General features: G+C 34.2%; 1 protein-coding gene across 1 annotated transcript in view; it reads left to right on the top strand.

Moving 5' to 3' along the window:
* The window catches only part of LOC150108486 (isocitrate dehydrogenase [NAD] subunit gamma, mitochondrial-like), a 145,900-nt gene that overhangs the window by 112,815 nt on the left and 10,785 nt on the right, over positions 1–22,300 (top strand). The gene's annotated exons all lie outside the window — the stretch shown is intronic.

Here is a 22,300-nt window from a genome sequence, read left to right on the forward strand (position 1 = left end):
GGTGAATTTAGAGCCATTAACAGATTAGCTGGAATGGAGTGACCTTCTTATCACTTTATTTGACCTTTTTTGCTGCACAAATTATTTATTGTGTCGCTTTCCAAAAATAAAAATGAATTTCACATGTGAGAAAATAAATAATCAATTCTGAAATGATGAGAGATCATGCTTTGCAACGAATCTATTTAAAAATAGTAAATTTGCTCTCTTTTATTCTTCAGATCAGTTCAATGGAACAAGACAATTTATGTTCTTTCATTTGACTGACAATATAGAAGCACTTTTTTTTTTTTTTGCACAATTTTCAAATGTTTGTTTGCATTGAAAATTATGTTAGATATTTATATATGTTATATAAATATTTTAATATCAAAAATTTATATCCATTATTATTTCAGCATGACTCTTTGCCTTTGTCTTTTGCTTAAAATTGCAATGGATGATTTTTTTTTTTTTTGTCAGATGCACATTACTATTATACATTACTTAACTACTTAAATAGAAATGTTGAAAATATATGAAGAGTATCCTATATAAACTGATTCAAAATTTATGCTCAATTTGAAGATTTTCAAATGCATCCCCCTCCCTCCTTCTCCTCTAAATTTGTACTGATTTGAAAGGTTTCACAAACAGTATTCAAAATCTATTACTTTTTACCATTTCGACAGAAGAAATAACGAAGTAGTAGTGTTGTATCCATCAAAACAGTAATTATAATTCAAGACTGTTTCTTTGCAATCTAAAATCAGCTGTCTGTTGAAGTTATTCTAAGTTTTAGAAATACTATACCATATTTTCACCTTGTAAAATTGTTTTATATGTATGTCACAAAAAAGAAAGTTCAGTACTGCTAGTTTTGAAAATGTTTTTAAAAACATTGTATAAAACTGCTTATATTTATGATACAAAAATATTCAGTAGTAGTATTTTTTTTTCTTAAAAAAATTCTAAATATTGCTACTTCTACTTCCTCTGGTTGCTATTTCTGAAATAATCTATGTCTTAGAAATACTTGATAATAATTCTCTCAGCTGGAGGAAAAGGCTAAAAGCTTAGATTATTCCCACTGCTATTGAAAAAGAAAAGAGAGAACACTTCCCAAAAGTCACACCAAAGTGCCTCAAGCTGTAGTGCAGAATACATCAGCAATGTCTTGTGTGTCTTGTTTAGGGAATAGTGATCGGCTAAAATTGTTGTAATTTTTACTAATACATTAGCTGTTATTTTTGTTCTTACAAAGTCTTATCTTTTGACCTTAAAAAAAGGAAGGAAGGAAGATGAACTTCATGAAACATTTTCTATACTTCTGTTTATACAGAATCTAATTTTTTATCCTTTGAATATGCATTAACATCATTTTTTACTTCACTGTTTTGTAATAAAAAGTATTATTAGTGCTACTTTGAAAATTTCTAATCTGTGAAAGTTTCACTGTCAGCAAATCATATTCTTATTTACTAAAAGCAATCTTATAACAAGCAAATTTCAAAAACCAGTTGCATTAGGTGGAATTTTGGTACACAGAATGTTTCAAAACTTATGAAATATAACATCTCAGAGAATGATTTAGCCTATTCAGAAGTATTTGGAATATAATTAAGGCATCTCATATCTGAGCATCTTATGTATGTCACCTTATATATCTCATATCCCACATCAGAAATTTGGAACCCATATTGCATCAATGTGGTGGGGGAGGGCAATGAAAAGTTGTTCATATTATTATTATTTATTTATTAATATTTTTTGGGATGAAATAATGTACTTTTCGATTTTAGCATGTTTTCCCTTGATAAAAACTGAGATTTCATGAAAAACAGAATTTGAGTATTATGAGATAACACAAGCATCTTCTGTTGAGAATTGCTCCATAGGTGTTTTGAAAATTGCATGTTCTAATAGTAACTGTTTTTCTTTCTTTACCATTAGAAATAAAATTTTGATAATAACAGTAATAGTTAATTTTATTTTATTTGTTCTTCCTGAGTGAATGAAAAGAATAGAATATTATATTATTGTTATGTAAGTATTATTTTTATCACTATGCTGTTATTATAGAACACAATAATTTTTCTGATATAAATTGATATGCACATGAACAGAGTCCCTTTATCCCTCTTTTAGTAAAATACTATTAACAATAATAATAATAATGCTATTTTCTATGTTCTGTATTCTAAAAGTAGCCGTATTTCTTGTTTTTCCTTTCAAGTAATATCAAACTTGAAACTTGGTGTGTGCTAGGATGAACGGTGGGAACTCTTCCAAGTGTTACTCTAGCAGTTGCTAGTTGTGGAAAACTAAGGGTTTCACAGCTTATCCAGCAAACTTTGCTCTGTAAGAACAGTGACCATGAGATTTTTTTTATAACATCGTTTCTAAAACAGTGGAAAAATTATCCCAATTCATTCCTTTTTAGAAATTAGGGCTCTTTCACCATGCAAAACAAACAAATCAGCCAGGATACATACATTTCACAATTATGAAATATGTGTCTCCATGGTGTATGCCTCTAAAGCTGATGTGAGGAGAATTTTCTTCAGCAGTAGTTTTTTTCAGTTAGAAAACCTGGGTTTGAAACCTATGTAGTACTATGAGAACCTTCATCAGGGCTTTTCATCTGAAAATATGTTAGACAATCTCATACTGAGATAATGGTTTTTCTCTACCAGGAAGTCACGTTTTTCAGCAAACAGGCAAAGCACTGGGAAATATCAGACACATACAATGTACTTGCCTCATAGTTGCTTCTGCCATAATTCCAATAAAAAAAGAATTAGACAACTAAGCTTGGGTAGCCAACTGGAGAGGGTCGCTGCTTTTTTACTAAGTGGCTGTGGATTAAAATCCTCAACACTGCCACGAATGCTTATGAAAATATTTACGTGGGTAAATGAATTTGGTTCTGTAAATAGCATAATAGATAGGCATCACCAATTTTTGGAAAAAATATGTTTGGCCTTATCTCTGATGTTAATTACCCCACATATAGTAATAACATGTTATAGATTTCTAAACTTTTGTGGTTGTGGACATGAAGAAAAAAAGAAAAAAGTCTTTGCACCTAGAAGACATGTCTGATGGCTCTCCCTATTTTCATTTTATTCTCTCAAAATAGATACTTTTAGCCACTTCGAGCAGAAACAACAAATTCCTCTTCAAGAGGAACTGGAATCGGTACAGTCAGGCAATATCTATATTTGTAATTTGGAAAAAGGACTGTTTTGATGATGCTGAAAGGGAACATTTTTGTTTTCATATTGTTCAAAATGTATATATCTTGAACAGAATGAAACATCCTTTAAAAATAGGGTGAAAACATAAAGGAGTTTTACATTTGACCCAAAGAGGTCTGGAAGGATTGCCTGTTTTCCTGCTTGCTGAACAAGAAGAATAATCTTGTAGCAATGCTTTTGCTACAAGATTATTCTTCTAATTCCTAATAATAAAATCCAATATATATCCAAACACTTTTTTTGTGATATTTTTTATTTTGATTCCTGATTACAGAGTGAAATGATAGCACTAATTGCACCTGTAGACTCCACCCATAGTGTTGTATGCACATACAGCAATGGGTTTGTCTTTCTTGAAACCATGCTTCTCTACAGGTTCCATTGATGGGTTGTGCAGGTAAGACAGCAGAAAAATATCTTTTTGGTTTTTCCAATGTAGTGCAAAGACTTTCCCTTGCTGATATGCTCAGATTTCCCTCTTCGACAGTCTTCTGATGCCAGATCTGGAGGCATGTCTCACCTTTCTGCATTTACAGTACAATAACTATCTGTAAGATTCTGTAAAAGCAAATGAGCTAGTTTGGGACACATATAGTAGTTATCCATTGTAACTCAGTAATCCTTCCCCAGTAAGGGATCCAGTAACTTTATTACATGAATCAACAAGGAAATTTCCAAATATTTATCATGCTTGAGTAAGTACAGTCTGCTTTCCCATATAAGATTTGGAATCCCTATCCAGATATCCACTTTTTGCTGTGCAAAGCATAAATTTATCCCATACTTTGTTTTCTTTTGGGAATATATTGCTTATATTTCAGTTTGTTTTTGAATGGCATGAGGTTTTCATCGATACTCATATCTCTCTCAGGAATGTCTAGTGATAAAAGTTCCCACAAATTTCATCAGAACATCATAAATTTTGTTGAGGACTGGGCAAGGATGTGTTGCCTGATCATATTCCTCATTATTCTGAAAATGCAAATACTTCATGATGAGACTGAAGTGTTTTTCAGTCATAGCATCATGAAACATTGGTGTGTTCAGAATCCGTTCTGTAGACTAATCCATTTTGAGAGTGGGCTTGTTCACAATATCTTGCACAATCAAGAGTACTATAAATGTGAGTAGCATGTTGATGTCTATTGAGTCCAAAGTGCACTGCGAGAATGCGGGCTTTACTCGGCTTGCTGATGTTGGCAAGCATAAAGGCATTCATAGTGTGTTCCACTATGAAGGAAAGACTATCATCAATCTAAAAATAGACTGAAGGAGCTTAAAATGTTGTTGCTTCAAAGTCTTCAGTAATTTCTGGCTTACCTATGAATGGAAACTGTGGATAAGCTGGTGTGCATTTAGTGACAATTGCCCATCTTCTGCATTGGCATAATCACTATCTTCAGAGCTAAGAAAATTACCCTTATCATCATCAGAAGAGTAAGAGCCACTTGAAAGGTGAATGATCCAACTTTTCTGAATCTCCTGAACTTTTTTTTTTTATCCCTAATGTTACTTATTGCTACTGTTGCTACTACTTGCCATCTCAGAAATGAATTGTGTCTTAGGTCTTAGATATACTTGCTAATATTCCTTTCTGCTCAAGTAAGAGGCTGTAAGTTGATAAGATTACTGAGAAAGGGGGGGGGGAAGAACACATCTCAAATTTTGTTTTCATCTTTCTGATTGATTAGCAGATATTTGAAACATTTCATTCTGATATTGCTTTTGTAGGATGATACTGCTTTTTAAACATCAGTTTCCCCACTTACTCAATATCATAATTTCCTGATTTATAATAATCAGGAAATAATATAAATGAGATAATATATAAAATTTGCTAATTTATAATAATCACAATTTAATTTCAGTATTGGAAAATTAAAAGTTATCTTGTACAATTTACTTTGGAAAAATAATGAATTCAAACAAAAAGAAAGTGCAGCTGTGTGTGTGTGTGTGTGTGTGTGTGTGTGTGTGTGTGTGTGTGTGTGTGTGTGTGTGTGTGTGTGTGTGTGCGTGTGATAGTTTGGAGGAGGAGGATTTAGCCATCAAAGGCAAAATGCAATCTTAATTCTATTATGAAAATTTTGGAAATGAAATTTCACTTTTGATGCATTCACCTATACATGTTTTGAATGATAAACTATCAGGGAAAGTATCACTACTTCATAATATCGAATCTGGCAGACAATATGTATATAACAATTTACTTCATAATAGTCATTTATTTCATCATGAAGGTATTTTCTTGATCATAAATTAGTATAATAATAATATTTGGTTGCAGATCAAGTGTTGATCAATTTTATTATTAAACTGAACCAACTAGTTTTGCCATACTTTAACTGTTGGCATCTTCAGGGTACATTATAAGTTTAAACAATCTCACAATTATGTGTAACTGCAAAACTGACAAAATTAACTAAAAAACTGACTAGAATAATTACAAATAGGATAGTATGGAACGTGAGTGAGACGTATCGCGTGTACAATGTTAGCTAACTGTTGCTAAGGAACTTTCTGTAGTGTGTATTAAAGTTCATTTCTTCTGTTTTTAAAGTTCTGATTAGGGTTTTCCATATTTCTGGGAGTATTAGGCCTTGATTTCTGTTAAGGTTGACAGTAGAACGGGTGACTGTGGCTGCTTCTTTGAAAATTCTTGAATGGTAATCTTCCTCTCTGTAAGGAGAACAGCTTTTGTCCCACTCGATGACATGGTTAGTTGTAGAGAAATGAGATGATAGGCCAGAAATATCCTGTCTGTTGTTTTTGACATAGCCAATGTGTTCCTTTTGCCTGACTTCGAGGCTTCTCACAGTCTGTCCAATGTAACTAGAGCCACAAGCGCATGGAATATTATAAACTCCAGCATATTTATAGAAAGGATGGTTGTCTTTTGGAGATCTTAGTAGTTTACGAATAGATTCTATTGGTTTAAATGTTACTCTTATTTTGTGTTGTTTGAGGAGGCTTGCAAGCTTGTTGGAGATGCCACTTACAAATGGAGTTGCAGTCGTTTTTATATATTGAGTATCTTCTTGTTCTCTTTGTGGTGGTTCAGAGAAAAGGACTTTATTGACTAGTCTTCTTGGATAGCTGTTCAAATACAGATTGTTGGAAATAAATTTTAACTCATCTTGAAGGGTCTCGTTGTCCGTTGTGATGCGAATTGCTCTTTTCTTTAACATGTGTACAATGCTGAGTTTATGTGAGATGTGGTGAGAGGAGCTGAAATGTAGGTAGTGACCTGTATTGGTCGTTTTTCTGTACACCGATAGATTTATACTGCCATCAATTTGTTTTTTGATTAAGATGTCTGAAAATGGTAATTGGTTTTCTCTTTCTAGCTCCAGAGTGAATTTGATAGAACGATGGAAGGAGTTGATCTTTTTTTTTTGAGATAATCATATAGGTCATCTTTGTTATTGTTCCATACGATGAAGATATCGTCCACATATCTGAACCAAATTTTAGGTTTTGGAATAATTTGGGATAGGATTTTGTTTTCTAAGTCTTCCATAAAGAGGTCAGCACATGAAGGTGAGAGTGGGCTCCTCATCGCTAAGCCTGTTAATTGTTGATAGATCTTATTTTTCCAAGAAAAGTAGTTGGAGTTTAGGCAGTGAGTAAACAATGAGGTTATATCTTGTGGGAACAAGGTACTTAAGATGTCAATGACCTCCACTACAGGAATGTTTGTAAAGAGAGAGGTGACATCTAAGCTGGCTAGAAGATCATTATCCGATATGTTAATGTTTTTTAGCTTTTCCACAAAATGTCCAGAGTTTTTAATGTAACTCTCTGAGTTGTGGATGTGTTGTTGTAAGAGTTTCGAGAGATGTTTTAACAATAAGTAGGTAGGAGAGTTGATTGCATCAGCGATTGGGCGTAACGGAATACCATCTTTATGCACTTTTGGAACGCTATAGAGTCTCGGAGTTAAAGGATGCATCGATTTTAGTTGTTTAATCAAGTCTGTTGGCCAGTTGGATAAATTGCATAGTAGTTCATTGGTATCATTGTGGTTTTTTAATGTCAGATCTTTTGTTAAAAGACGGTATACGGACAAGTCAGATAGTAGATGGTTGACTTTGTCCTCATAGTCTTTTGAGTTCAGTATTACAGTACTGTTTCCTTTATCTGGTTTAAGTATTATGATGTCTTTGTTGTTTTTTAATCCACGAATAGTTCTTTTATCTAGTGATGAGAAGTTTTGTTTTGTGGAATAGGGAGAGGAAAGTATTATACAACTTTTTAGTCTTAGATCATTTGCTGTGTGAGGCGGTAATAATGAGATTCCTTTTTCTAAACTACAGATGAAATCTACCTTAGGAATATGTTGAGGAGCTATTGCATAGTTGAAACCTTTCTTGAGAATATTGATTTCAGGTTTCTTTAAGATGTGGTTTGAGAAATTAAGAATATCTTGGTTGTCTAGTAGAGAAGGTTTAGACTCATTGTGGGAGGTATATAAAGGTGGTTAAATTTCTTAATCTGGGTCTGTCTGCTTTTGTTAAACACTTTGGCAAAACTGGTATTAATCATTTTATCTAAGACTTGCCAAATTTCCTCATCCAAAGAGTTGGAGAGATCCATGAATAGTTCATAACATTGTGAGTCAATTTGACTAAGCACAAATCTTGTGTGATGTAACCTTTCATGAATGAGTAACATCGATGTCTTACAACAGACAGGATATTTCTGACCTATCATCTCATTTCTCTACAACTAACCATGTCATTGAGTGGGACAAAAGCCTGTTCTCCTTACATAGAGGAAGATTACCATTCAAGAATTTTCAAAGAAGCAGCCACAGTCGCCCGTTCTACTGTCAACCTTAACAGAAATCAAGGCCTAATACTCCCAGAGATATGGAAAACCCTAATCAGAACTTTTTACAGTTAATTTTGTCAGTTTTGCAGTTACGCTTAATTGTGAGATTGTTTAAACTTATAATGTACCCTGAAGATGCTAACAGTTAAAGTGTGGCAAAACTAGTTGGTTCAGTTTAATAATAAAATTGATCAACACTTGATCTGCAATCAAATATTATTATTATAGTCATTTATTTCAATTTGTGATGACCAATTTGGGGAAATCAGGAAAACTACAGTAAACTATAGATTACGTTATAAAGATTATTTATTACATGATATGATTCAAGATTTATGTATAGTTCTCTATAAAGTAAAACTGTAAAAGTGTGATCCTTCATGCAGTCTGTTACCTAATCTTTGAACTAAGATTGTGAATAAAAAATAAAGAAAACTTAAATTGGAACAGATGGGAGCTGTATTTTTTTAAGATTTGGATTTTTATTTAATTTATAAAATAATTCTTTGACAAAAATAATTATCTTGAATCAAGTTCTTGGAGAATAAAACGTATTGGCAACTAAGATAATTAGCAAAAAAAAAAAAAAAAAAGGATAGTGACACTGGTCTTCCAAGGTGATAGAATATTTATGTGAAGAAAGTATGCAAGGATCTCTTATTTTGCACTGGCATTAAAAACTATAATTATTTGATAAAATAAAAAATGATATAGCTTGTAGACATTTAGTCTAATGTAACGAAGATTCCAGTTACAGAGCAAACAGCAAGCAACTGTGTTTCTTGCTATAGGTAACTGAACATAGCTATGTGCGTGAGGTAATAAGTGCTCTCTCATCAGCTTGAAGGATTATCACACCTTCTAATGGACATGACAGCAATTTGGCTGTCATGTTCTTTCAACAGGTAGCATGAATTGTATCCAAGTTTTGCTGGACGTACATGTGTGTGTGTGTGTGTGTGTGTGTGTGTGTGTGTGTGTGTGTGTGTGTCCTGGCCAGTAGGTAGGTTAATGGAATGCTAAGTTAGCATCTGTTTTGGTTTTTTTTTTTTGCTATCTGTTGAACTTTTTGTTCTCATTGTAATAAATATTGTCTGGCAATTTTTTAAGAATTATCTTACCTCGGAAAAAAAAAATTACTATAATGTTTACGGTAATGGTTGAAATATCAATAGATATGGCAAAGCATAGCCTAAGCAGTGTTGGAAGAATACACATATTTGGAAAAAAAACATTTACCAGCCAGCTCATCCTTAGATCTTATGATGAACTAATCTGGCTTATAGAGGCCACAGTGATTTTCCTCTCCTACACACACTGACAATCCATAGGAGAAAAGCAACCGAGAGACAACAAATCTATCATTCTTCAAATAACAGCAGTTTTGGCAATGAAAGTTGAATAAAGTGTTTTCTGTAATATCTCTGTGTGTGAGAGAGAGAGAACTGCAGTATACATTAGAGCATATGTATCCTAATAGAAATGATGTGCAAGTTATATTATTGCATTTATAATTTATTAGTTAATAAATAATATATACAGTGGTGCCTTGGTTAATGACAGTAATCCGTTCCAGGATTACCGTCATTATCCAAGGCGCAATTCCCCATAACATTTAATTGAAAATTGATTAATTTGTTCTGGCTCCTCCTCATAACCATAGTACATATTAAAAATGCACATAAAACTCATTTAAAATGTCATAAAAATATGGTAAATATCATTTATTTATTATACAGTATATGTATTTGCTACAAAAAAATTAACATTAATAAAATGAATTATTCATGAAAACAGTTTTTAATTATCAATCTTCACCAGAAGGACAATTGGGCTCACTTCGGAATTTTTTGACAAATGGACCTGTAAAAAACATGTCTAGGGTTGTTTTCTTCTGCCTCTTTTTTAAAATGTTTCTGAAAAACTTTATGGACTTTTCATTAAATAGATCTCCAATTCTGATAACCTCAGATTTGTTTAGATTCCATTTCATAACAACATTTTGAACTTCCTTCCACTTTGCCAAAACATTTTTGATTTCAGCAGTCGTAATTTGTTCTTTCTCTCCATCCTCATCTTCAGATGAAATTTCCATTTCCTTTTCTTCACATTGCTGCTTGAAAAGTTCTTTTAGCTTGTCAGTAGTCAGTTCTCAGTCATGCATCTCCAATAATTCTTCAACATCTTCTTCCTCTACTTCCAAGTTAAGATCATGAGCAGTTGCCACAATATCCTTTACCAATTTGTGTCCTTCATCTGAAGTTTCTTCCTACCAAAGGAAGGACACAGTTTCCTCCATGCTACTTTGAAACATTTCATTGTTACTTCTTACCAAGCCTTTACAATTAGCCTAATTGCTATGACAATATTGGATTCTTCCTTCCAAAATTTTCTTAGGATTATGTTGGTAGCCTCACACATTTCAAAGCACCTGGTAAAAAGTGCCCTTGTGTAAAGTTTTTTAAAATTTGCAATTGTCAGCTGATCCATAGGTTGAATTAGAGATGTAGTCTTGGGAGGAAGAAAAATCACCTTGATAAAATCTAATTCCTCTGGTAGCTCTTCTTGTATGCCCATTGGATGGCTAGATGCGTTATCAAGTTTCTTCCTACCAAAGGAAGGACACAGTTTCCTCCATGCTACTTTGAAACATTTCATTGTTACTTCTTACCAAGCCTTTACAATTAGTCTAATTGCTATGACAATATTGGATTCTTCCTTCCAAAATTTTCTTAGATTATGTTGGTAGCCTCACACATTTCAAAGCACCTGGTAAAAAGTGCCCTTGTGTAAAGTTTTTTAAAATTTGCAATTATCAGCTGATCCATAGGTTGAATTAGAGATGTAGTCTTGGGAGGAAGAAAACCTTGATAAAATCTAATTCCTCTGGTAGCTCTTCTTGTATGCCCGTTGGATGGCTAGGTGCATTATCCAAGGTTAAAATGGCTTTTAGAGGCAGATTGTTTTGCTCAAGATAGGCTTTGACAGTTGGTCCAAACACTTCACGAATCCAGTCTCTAAATTCTATTCTTGTGACCCAGGCTTTGCTGTTAGACTTCCACAAAACACCGAGATTGGATTTAGAGACATTGAACTTTTTGAATGCTCGGGGATTCTCTGAGTGGTAGATTAACATTGCTTTTACCTTGCAGTCTCCACTTGCATTTGCTGCTAAAAGCAATGTTAACCTATCATTCATTGGCTTATGCCCAGGAAGTGTTTTTTTTCTTCTTTTGTGATAAATGTCCTGTTGGGCATTTTCTTCCAAAATAACCCAGTCTCATCACAATTGAAGACGTTGAGGTAGGTATTCTCCTTCTTCTATAATTCTTGTAAAGCTATTGACAAATTTATCTGCTGCTGCTTTGTCAGCACGAGCTGCCTCTCCATGTCTGACCACACTATGAATTCCTGTTCTTTTTTTAAAGTTGTCAAACCAACCTCTGCTACCTTTGAAATCATCATCTACCTCAGAACTTGATCCCGAAGTCTTCTTTTTCAAATCTTGATAAATTTTTTTCAAATCTTGATTGTAGTTTGAGATGTAGTATTGCCCACCATTTCTCTTTCTTTGATCCAAATTAGTAATAGATTTTCCATTTGCTCAAAAAGAAGCCCTCTGACATTCAACCTTGAAGTTCCCTTAGCAACCTTAGCTACCATAAGTTCTTCTTTCTTAGCCAAAATGGTTGATATTGTTGAATGACTGGTTTCATATATTTGAGCTAGCTGCATAACTTTCACATCTTCATGATGTTTTGCTATTATTTCTTTCTTCTGTTCAATAGAGAAAATTTTTCTGTTTTTTTTTTCCTCACTAGCTTTCTTTTTGGGACCCATTTTGTCAAGGTAAAAAAATTCACTCTATAAAAAAAAAGATACACAAAATACAGTATTATTACAAATTGTACAACACTAAGACAAGGGATACAAAGAACATATCGTCACCTGAAAATAAAAGTAAAAGTTTTCAAAAAAAAAACTTTTTGAAATAAAAGTTAACAGTTAAATTCGAAAACCTGCAATTTTTGACTTAGTGCATTTTGTTTGTAAGGTGACGATATTAGATACAGCACTTACCGTAACATACACTAATTAGCAGCTTATAGATACAACGATTATTATACAGATAAGATTTGAGTTTGCCTTTTGATGGCGAACAAACAGCGACACGCACCCACCGATTTATTGTCTATGTGAACCAACACAAAAAATAAATGCTTAAATACTCATTTTCATCATAAAACGCATTTATAACCACAAATTTTAAAATAAAGTACAGTACACTACAAGAAAAGAAACAATAAACGGAAAACGTAAACAGCTGGTTATGATGGGTCAAACATATCAGCTTCACAGCTATGCCACGTGGCTGTTCTCTATTCGACAATGTCTTCTTGCACGTGGCTGAGTGCGATTGGAAAATTCAGTTTTTTTAGATCGGATAGAGGTTCACATAATCGAGAGTCATTAACCAAAGCCTATGTCATTAACCAAGAGATTTTTTTCTTACAGCCACTTGTCGTTATCTGAGACTGTTGTTAACCAAGGCACCACTGTATATTATTTTTGAACTTATTGCTATATTTGTATGTGATAAAGATCTCCTGTTATTAAATTAATAATTGTATTTCTTTAAGATAAATAGCACTGAGAAATCATGGGAATAGAACAAAAATCTGTATTTAAGTTTTGTAGATCTGGAAAAGGCAAATGATAATGTGCCAAGAAAAAATATCTGTTTAGAGTGCTTACAATTATATGGTGTAAATGCATATCAAGCAATATATAGCCTATATTTGAGTTGTTGTCAGTGGTACAGGAAGATGTTTTAATGTTAAGTCAGGTATTAAGGATGCACATTATTTCCACTGTTATTCCTCATCTATATAGATCACATCACATCATATTATGCAATATAGATCACATAATAAATATATGACTTTCATGTTTCTGTTAGGATACATAAGCTTGAATTTATACTGCAGCTCTCTCTCTCTCTCTCTCTCACACGCACGCACGCACGCACGAACACACGCACGCACACACACACAGCTATTACAGGAAACACTTTATTCAGCGTTCATTGCCAAAAGAGTGCTGATATCAAAATCGGAGTTGTTAATCTCAGCTCTTTACTTCATGCATGATGTTATACTTCTAAATAAATCCAGTACAACTGCAGGATCCCCTGACTAAATTGAATAACTGTTGTGATAAATTTGGTATGAAAATAGGCATGAAAACTGAAAATATTAACTACTTCCTGAATGGAGAATCTATAGAACAAGTAAGACATTTCAGCTATTTAAGCACTATTTTTAGTGAAGATTGCAAATTCATATAGAAATTCATAACAGAATTAGCAAAGCTAGGAAGTCAAACTGAATACATATATTTTATATGGAATAAGAAAGAAATTAGTCAAAATACTAAACTAGTTTTATACAAGGAAGTATTCAAACTAGTTGTAACTTATGGATCTAAGAATTGAGTTAGAAATAAAACGGTTGATCAGAATTGGAGACCACAGATGTGAGAGTTTTGAGAAAGGTTAGGGGAGTGAACAGATGGCATCCATGATAGAACTGTATTAAAAATAAGAATATTACGAAGGAGCCTAACATTGTTAGCATTCAGGAATGTGTGGGTAGAGTTAATCTTAGGTGGTAAATCTGGAGAAATCTAGTCAAGTAAAGAGAGTGGTAGAGGAATGGTGAGAACAAACAGTGTTTTTTGCCAGGCTGGTAGGAGAAAACCTGAGGAAGACCATGATCTAGATGAACTGAAACAGGAAGAAGTGTCTTAGGAGGCCCAAATATAAGATCTAACCATATTGGAGTGCTGACAAGTAACAGATTAACTTGGAGGAAAACTCTTAATGATGTAAACGTTTCATGTTGCATCCTATACACCCCTTGAGGGTACATATCAGGAATTTGACGGTGATGATCATGTTTCCTTAGTAATAAATCCAGTAGTGTTTAACCAGTTGATCTCAGCATGTTATTAAATTTAGTTGCATAATCTTCTGTGTATGAACATTTTTCTTTGAAGTAGAAAATTATAAAATGTATAACTAGTTATAAGCATCTAGAGCTCTTTCCAATCAAAGGGCCTTGTTAGCATAGATAAAGCCCATTGGTCGGAGAGGCATGGTTTTGAATCTCATCTAGGAATGCAAGGAACCTTTAACAAGGCCTTTCAATTGAAGGTGAGTTAGCTGGTCAAATATGGAAGTGACAAGGTCTTCTTTCCACATAATAGGCAAACCAAAGAACGCATACAATTTTCAGCCATAAAACAAAATGTAGATAAAATTAACTGCCCTATCATAAGTAGTATTGCATTTCTAAAGAGCCAAGTTACTTGGCAATGACAGGCTATTTGAGCCTAACATGATAAGGAAGATGAGATAATTAGTTAAAGTAATTATGCAAGAATGTAATTTCCAATAATAATACAGTATCAGCTCCTCACTACACTTCATAATCTCATATTTAGAAAGAACAAGGTTGATTGGTTATGTGAGCAACACAACACTGTTATTAATCAATTAAATTAAATACAAATAGCTTTACTTCAAGTTGGTTGAAAAAATTTAATGACATTGCTAGAATGAAACATTTTTGAGGATTGTGAGAAAGGACAATTGGTTAGCTGTTAATTCTTTCAAATGTTGAGGTTCTTATTCTTAACTTCATATATATATAAAAAAAAAAATCAAAATATGATGAAATTGAAATTGTACAACATCAAAGAGCTTCATGGATTATAATAATTTTTTCTTTCAGGGTTACATGGTGATCAGTATTCATTATGAATAATTATAGAGACAAACTGGCATGTTAGAAAACTTACTTTAATCAGGTTAAACTAATATTTGATGTTTCAACTTTTATATCAAGTTCATCCTCAGGGGAAAAAAAATGCTATGTTGATAAAAGTATTTTGCCACCTAGTTATGGTAAAGAAAATGCATTTTAATTACATTTCTAATTTAGTTGCACCAAGTGGGAGGACCATCTTTGGCCTGTATGACAACTACCCTTTGGGTTGTTTGGAGGTCTGGACTCTGAGCTGGCCAAACAATGTTTGGACTGGCGTCTTTCACCGGGAGGGAGGGGTGGCTTGTTTGCAGCATCTCTGCCATAGTAACCTCAGGCATGCAACTCTCTGCAGACAGGTCTACCACTGACAGATGTCCGTGCAGCATTTTTCAGGTTGACTGCAAGGTCTGCCACTGATGACGTGCAGGATGCTCACTCATTCTGAGACAGAGCTTGTCAATCTCGGTCAGTGAGTATCAGTGGCCTCCCAAGGCATTTTCTTGCTACGGTATACCATCAACTTTCCATCTATGAATAACATAAGCAACAGTGGATTTTGGTACTGAGATGGGTAGCAATGTCACGGACAGAAAGACTATTCATGTGATACCCAACCACCATCTCATGTTGGAAATCTGTCATTTCAGCTGAACATGGCATCTTGACATTGAAAACAGTGCAAAACATGCAGCATATCCTGCCTTTTATTCATTTATACAGACACTCCCTGAATATTTGCATATGGTAGCATTTGAAATTTGCATGGCATGTAAGGTGTCCAAATACTTTTGTCAACATAGTGTGTGTGTGTGTACACACACACAATGTTGACAAGCTACATCATTATACAACATTAAGTACACTTAACCCACCAATGAAAATAAAAAGTATACTCGCCTCTTCTAAAGATCTTCCTTCTGTGCCTTTAACCTATCCAAATAGGTGAAACAGGAGATGTACATTCTCAAAACAAAAAGAACACAAATGACATATCATATTCTTTCATTATAGAAAAGAAAGCTTTCCTGACCATGCACTTCAAACATATTGTAGGATTGACTGGAAAGGCACCCAGTCCTTTTATATCAAAACTTGGTATGAATATAAATTCTAGGACTGTGAAATGCTTTTCTATCAACCCGCTCTCAACAAAAATGACAGCTTAAAAGTCAAGGATCTGGATTGCTACAAGCCACATGGTATCCAAAAAAAAAAAGAACTCTATAGTGTGTGTGTGTATTCCTGAGGAATATATATACACTGGATTACATCAGTATAAAGGTTGAAACATTGAATGTTATTTTAATCTAATTAAAGTAAGTTCTCTAACATGGTAGTTCATCTCCATAATTATTCATAATGAATAGTGTCAAAGGAGGTTAAGTAAATTTTTTCAAAGAATCTTCATTACTTTTATAACTAGCACATGTATAGAATCATGGCTTTCTTAAAATTGGAAAAAGTTTTTCTAAAAATAATAATTATTATTACTATTATGCAAACTCCTCAAGGAAGTCAAGGATCTATTGAGAGAAGACTGCTTCTAAGTTGCACAATGACTATCATATCTTTCTTTGAAAACTTTCACCAAAAATACACTCACACCATCTGCTAATAGTACCACTTGCATGAGAAGAATCTGAACCTAACATGCTTCTTAACCACACCCGTACTCATTTTCCAAGTGTTATCCTGTGATAATCTTCAAAATCTCATTTGTATCTATACTATAAGATCTCTCCTTACTAATTTATGTTTCAATCATATCTTTTCTCTTCCATCTGTGACTTAGACTTTGAAGACCACGTTTCATCAGTCTTCCTCGTATGCTCCATTCCACGTGTCAGGTATCAATCTTAGTTACTTACTTAGGCACATTGGCGTACCGAGGGAGGGGGCCAAGGGGACCTGGCCCCCCTCAAAAGAAAAAGGAAAAAAGACTAAGAAAATATTTTCCTAATTAAAAATTTTTTTTTTTTTTTAATTTATTTACGTTGTGTCACATCTTCTATTTTTATACTACTAATGAATTAGAGGTGGGAATACTCTTGGGAATCATGGCCATTGTGAACCCAAGGCGAATGAAGCAGTGCTCGGGCGATACTTTGTTTGCCCGAGCCGGGACAGAGATCACGGGAGTAACATGTATTGGCGGTCACTGCAGATGCTCAGTCATAGGTCGTATGCAATGCATAATGTATTCTCAAATCGTCTACTCAACTTGCCCCCCCCCCACGATTAAATCCTGAGTGCACCACTGCTTAGGCAACAGTAGTTAACTTTGCCACAGGTTATAGCCTGTAATATTCAGGCTGAAATATATGCTCTTAAATAAATATTATTTACTTATTTCCTTGTGTTTTTATGTGAATTGAAGTACCCATGCAAAGTGTTTCATTGATGCATTATTGCAAGTATGCATTATCATAATTCAGACTTGAAGTCAAGACAAGTTTTGAGTAGTGAATGTTGTTCTTCATGAGAAAAAAAAATTCAAATTAGGAAAGTTGTGATTTCAGTTATCTGGAGAACAAAGAGAATATGCAATATAATCAGAACAATTATTGGAGTGAAACAGATCAGGAGTGGAGATTGCTCAGAATTGTGTGTTATTCTGCTATTCATGTGAATAATTTGTGTGAGATTATTTCACAGTTAAGATTTTTCATGCTAGGTGGCATGAGTTAAATATCGGTCATTGTGTGAGCTGCAGCAAGGTAAGCAAATTTTTTATTTAAATGTATGCTGATATTGTCTAAATTGTAGATTAGGTGTTACTGTGAGATATTTGAGTATGGAAGAATGTGGTGTTTGGATAAATTTCTTAGGCAATATTATCATAAATTCATTGTTTTTGTTAGCACACTGATACAACATGGTAGTGAAAGGCAAATCATTGTGTAGGTCGGCACTAAAGACAAAGTAAATGCCATAGATTTCTCAAAAATGGTTTGGTGCTGTGAATTAGTATATATGCATGGGAAGTTGCTACAGATATTTTATGTAGAAAGGCTGAATAAGAGAAATGAACAAGCATAGGTATGTAGAAAATGCAATATTCTGATGGACCATGAGGCTATCTTGAATATGAGTTAAAATAATTTAAATATGAGTAGGGAACATGGTATCATAATTGACATGGCATTGAAGATTGTGCAAATGTTCAGAGAGAAAGAGAGAGTGTGTGTGTGTGTGTGGAAGGGATTGCCTGGAGTATATAAAGTACCCTGTTTCTGCAAGCTGGCTTACTTCAGACAGACAGGTAGATCAGCAACCATCTGTTTATAAGAACACAAATCATACATCTGCAATCCTGACTATGGTCAATCTGGCCTTGCAGACCATGTTTTGGATACAAATGACCATGCTCCACCATAGTAAATTCAAAAAAGAAAGACTGTTTTTAGAATCTGTGGTGGCACTCAAAAACCAACCAAATTTAAATAAATACTGTTGCATAGAACTTCCCAAAATTTGGAAAACGTTAATTATCAGTGGTCCCACTTTACATCCTAGGCTACCTACAAATGCCTAGAGGGCACACCACCTAGATAGGACTTTAGAGTCACCCACGTGTTTCACTTAGCACTGTGTTATATTTGAATCTGTGTTACAAGAGTTATTTGTAATCTCTGAAGATGTCTCAGTGACTGAGACAAAATATTGGAAGCATTAAAATTAGTTTTTAATCCTTTCCTACTGCCGTAAATATTCCATCCAACATGAAGTATATGTGAAACTACAAGGCTGGTCCCTACAAGGGACATCTGATTATGAGAAGCTCAGGAGACAGATTGGAGCTGTAGCATGGAATGAGGAGTTGGGTAGAAAGGAGATCATTGTTGCTTGGGTGATATTCAAGAATGATCTAGTAGAAGCAATGTCTAAATATATTCCAAAGGTCAGAAAGTTAAATAAGTTAGGTGTGAAATGGATGAATGAAGAGACTAAGCATGCAATACAGAGAAAAAAGGCATTATGCAGGCAACATAAGAGGTGGTAATAATCATTTCCATGAGGAATACAAGCAAGGAGGATGACTTGGTAAGTTTAGCAAAAGTTCAGTATGGGTAGCGGTTAACTAATGAAGCCAAAAAAAATCCAAGTGTGTTCTTTTGATATGTAACCCCCCCCCCCCCAAAAAAAAGAATGATTATGGTAGAATGGCATTGATTGGAGAAAATGGTATAAGAACAGTTGCTGCAGAGGATATAATTATATTTAATGAGCAGTTCATAAAGGTCTTTCATCCTTGTGAATGTGACATCATGGAGAGTTTGAGAGCAGTAGATAATGTAAATTCAAAAAAGCGGCCTGTAATGATAATAATAATGACTGAGTTATCCTGGAGAATTAAGCAAACTTGATATTAATAAGGCTATAGGACTTGATGATATATCACTGTATTTTGAAGAAATGTGTCAGGGAGTTGACATCTGCCTTGACATATTTGTTTAAGATGAGTCTTACATTGGGTCAAGTTCCAAAGGAGTGGAAGGAAGGCAAGATTGTACCACTTCATAAAGGAGGTGACCGAATGCATAAATCAAATTATAGCCAATCTGTGTGTCAGGTGTTGGAGAGACTAGTGAGAATCAGCATCCAGAATTGAATTGACAACAATGGTATTATCATTGATGGACAGCATGATTTGCTAAAGGGAGGTCATGTTTAGTAATCTGTTTATTACAATAAAGTGACAGCAGCATTGGATGTGGGAGATGGATACACAGTAGTGTACTTAGACTTTACAAATGGTTTTGATAGATTACCACATGACAAGTTGATAGCCAAACTAGAGTGGATAGGGTTGGATATTAGACTAGTGCATTGGATTTGGAGATTGGCTGTCTGATGAGTACCAACAAGTTGTGTATGGTGGAAACAATATCCCAGAAGAGAAAAGTCACTAGTGGTGTGCCTCAGGAGTCTGTTTTAGGGTCATTGATGTTTAACCTGTATGTTAATGATATTGGAGAAGATTTGAATGGGGATCAGATTTGAACAGATGTTGTGGTTTTTACAAGAAGACTTGAAAGACTGAGTGAATGGGCACAGAGTGGGAATGTTGCAAAATGTAGGTTTTAAAAGGGATGTAGATTACTCTTGGTGCTGATATATTGTTGGAGGTGGAGGAAATAAGAGATTTTGCGGATGGTAGATAAAGATCTAAAATTTAGAGGACATTTTACCAAAATTGTGGAGACAACACAATGAATGCTGGCAGTGATGCAGAGGGCACTAACTTGTAGAAGGGGGAGGGCAAAAGGCCCTGGCACCCCCAAAGAAAAAGGGAAAAAAAAAACACTAGAAAAATTTCCAAAAATCTTTTTCTAATTAAAATTCATTTTTTTATTTATTTATGTTGTGTCGTGTCTTCTATTTCTATACTACTTATGAATTAGCAGTCACATAAGGTGGGAATACCTTATAGCTCTTGGGAATCACGGCTGCTGTGAACACAAGGCGAACGATGTAGTGCTTGGGCAGACTGAGTGCTACTTCGTTTGCCTGAGCTGGACCAGAAGAGATCACTGGTGTCATGTATTGGTGATCATTGCAGATACTCAGTCGTAGGTTGTATGCGATGCTGGGTGTGTATTCTCGAATTGCCCCCCAAGATTAAATCCTGAGTGCACCACTGAGTTTTGCCAATACAGCCACTCAGGACTTGCTGACCATGCATTGGACATCCACCACAGAATATGCTGGAAGAAGGCCACTTGATTACACTGCAGCAAGTACGTGTATGTCTGCGCAGTTAGCCTAGTGGCTTTGCACTTCGCAACCATATGACTGGGGAAGGAGTGTCCCAGGTTCGATTCCTTTCGAAGACATGAGGAATTTGAGGATCTTCCTCAGCCATAGCCAAGTTAGCTGGTCTTGGATGTGGACAGTTGGGCCAGTTTATCTGGCATTTTTCATCATGCAAGCAGGCAAACCAGCCCCGTGAACACACACACGAATCTACAGCCATAAATACTTAACCCCCCCCCATGAGGGGGCTCAACTCGCCCCAATAGGGACGGGGGAGAAAAAGGGAGGAAACTCCATACGAATAAATAAATAAATATGTACATGTATGAAAGATTATTTAAAATTTAAAATTAATATTCTAGTATACATTGTCATTTCCTGAAAAATTAAAAGCAAAAACTATTACAGTATCCAAACTGGTTTTAACATAACTATGAATTTAACATTTGGGCAGTAACAAAATATTGTCCAAAGAAAGAGATCACAAATATTAGAGTTCAAAGGAAAATTCTTCTAAAAATAAGAATATTGGAAAAGAACTTGGTGTTATTTAATGTCCTAGAATGTGTCAGTAGAGCTAAATCAAAGATGGTATGATAATGTAAACAAAATGTTAAATAAAATATTTAACAAATCAGGTGTTTAAAGCAAAAAATGGCTTGGATTGATGCAACTAGAAATGCTTTAGATGATCAAAATGTAAGAGCTAATCAGATCAGAGGCTTAACAAATAACATACTAATTTAGAAGGAAGTTACAGATATGCAACTGATCGTGAAATACTAATTATGTTAAATTTTCATATCTGGTACATTTCTTGAGGTATGCACTAGGAAATTATGATGTTTCAATGTTTATGCAATTTTTATCTTTATTTTAATTAAGATATAAATTGACACTGTAATGAATGTTAAATATGGATTACTTATGTAAAAATGCATTTGTCTGCCTTCAGTTGCTTGAAAAGTTGCTTAACTGTGGGGCCAGTTAAGAACTCTTGATTCTCAACCATCATGCCTTCTTGTCTAGAAACTTTCTTTATTTTTGGGTTCAGCAAAGGATATTCTTCCTCCACTGTCACTTCCAAAACACAGTGTGTTGAGGTAATAGCATTTCAACTTCATAACAAAACTTTATGGTATAAACAATACCAAAAAAGGAAGAAATGCATTTTTTAAACTTATTTTTTACAAATATTTTGCTGGTTTTCTACCCAGCATCTTCTGAACACAATTATAACTGTGATAAGCACACAGCACTAAACTGAATAAATGACTAACTTTTTAGTTAAAATTTGAATTGTTTTCCACATTTATTTAGTTCCATGCTGTGTGTTTGTCACAGTTATAATTATGCTCTGAAGATGCTGGGAAAGAAAACCAATGAAATATTATTAAGTTGATTATGTTGAATTTTTTCTTGACAATTATTCATAAGACTATTACACTTTTTTTATATATAATCTTTGTCAAGTAGCTTTATTTTACCAGAAATTTGGAAAACATTTATCAGATCATTAAACATCAAAGAAATGAACTTTCATAACAATTACATCATGAACCATAACGAATAAATCACATTAACGAGACACGCACATTGTCACGCACAATACCAATTTTTTGTATGAATTAGAACCATCAG

The sequence above is a fragment of the Typopeltis vanoorti genome, chromosome 3, assembly GCF_054136105.1.
Source record: "Typopeltis vanoorti isolate ZY-2024b chromosome 3, IOZ_Tvanoo_1.0, whole genome shotgun sequence".
NCBI lineage: Eukaryota > Metazoa > Arthropoda > Arachnida > Uropygi > Thelyphonidae > Typopeltis > Typopeltis vanoorti.